Source organism: Setaria italica, chromosome VIII (assembly GCF_000263155.2).
Source record: "Setaria italica strain Yugu1 chromosome VIII, Setaria_italica_v2.0, whole genome shotgun sequence".
Classification (NCBI taxonomy): domain Eukaryota; kingdom Viridiplantae; phylum Streptophyta; class Magnoliopsida; order Poales; family Poaceae; genus Setaria; species Setaria italica.
Genome location: NC_028457.1, coordinates 28,277,675 through 28,279,197, shown reverse-complemented (window position 1 = coordinate 28,279,197; position 1,523 = coordinate 28,277,675).

Sequence of the window (1,523 nt, the reverse complement as noted above, 5' to 3'; positions counted from 1 at the left end):
GGCAGCGTAGAAGTAAAAATGCAGTGGTAGCGGTAGCCGGGAATTTTGTTTTTCTCTCTTCTTGAGCGTTTGACTTAGTTTTATTTATATACACATCAATAATGCATAAAGTTTTTTGAAAATAAGATAAACTTCATGCATATCGATCAGCTATTGAAAAATAAACTTAATTCGGCTCGAGATTTTCAACTGCGCCTACCAGTGTTTTAGTGAAATTCAGGACCTCTATCGCACCCGAGTCTTTCAGATTTTCAAGCCATGACGCATCCATAACATGGTATCGCCATGATGATGCTGTCAACAGAGCAAGTATATGGTCGTCAAGTTTATTTTAGCGCATCACATATGCTTCAATCTAGGGCTCAGTTTTCTAGCAAGTGCTCAATTGCAAGCTATGACGAATTTTAAACAAAACTAAAGAAAATTTATCACCAAACTTAAATTCGTTTAAATTTTATGTTTTGATACTGCATTTTTTTACCGAAGTAGACAGGGGAAGCCGACCTATTTTTTTAATAACTTTTTTTATTTTCACCGTTTATCTTTGATTGGAAGTCAAATCATGTCTTGGATGTTACTCAGGTATTCTAAATCTTAGGCTTGAGACTCTTTCACGTTCCAATACTTTATTGATCACTATAATATAGAAAAGATCGAAGTACCCTATGCAACCCTCTGAGAACTATTTTGAGACAAGTTGAAATATAAAAAGTAGATATATTCTGTGAAGGATGAACATTTTATACCACTCTCAGAAAAAATCTGGAAGCGTAATTTGCAACATGCAATGCGACCTAATTAAGTCGGGCCGATTTGGATTCGACCCAGATTCCAGCCTTTCCTTCTGCCGAGCAGAAAGCCCACGCATACGCGAGCTCGGCCTGGATGTGTGCGCGCACGCGGCAACACAATTTCTTTGTCCCATACCGCTCGAGCATAAGGATTCGGCTAATCTTAAAGTGACGACGCAAACGGCGATGTTGCCTCATCGGAGGCACCTAACGTATCTGCCACATGTGTGTACACAAACAGGATACGATGGTGGTGGAATCACGTGGTGTGCGGAATGCACACATAGCACAATATTCTCTTGATGTTAAAGAATAGTTGGTGACGGTGAAAGGCAAGTGCGACATGCACTTTCGAGCTCTTCCCCCCATTTTTTTTTTCCATTTATAAACATTATATAAACGGTATATGCTGAATGTGGAGGACAAAATTAATTTTTTTTCTATGGGATTTCATTTGTTCGGACAGTTTCCATTTATAAACATTATATAAACGGTATATGCTGAATGTGGAGGACAAATTATTTTTTTTCTATGGGATTTCATTTGTTCGGACAGTTTACTCCTCTACGGGTTCATCCTTGGAATGTAAGAATCTTAAAATGTAGAAATAGGAAAAACATATAAATAGAGTTGTATGACATTTGCAATCCTATAAGTTTCGAAAATGTAGAAAGTTTGTATGCAATATAGGAAAAATAAAGAAAGAGAACAAAGGAAAGTTGTCAAGAAGGT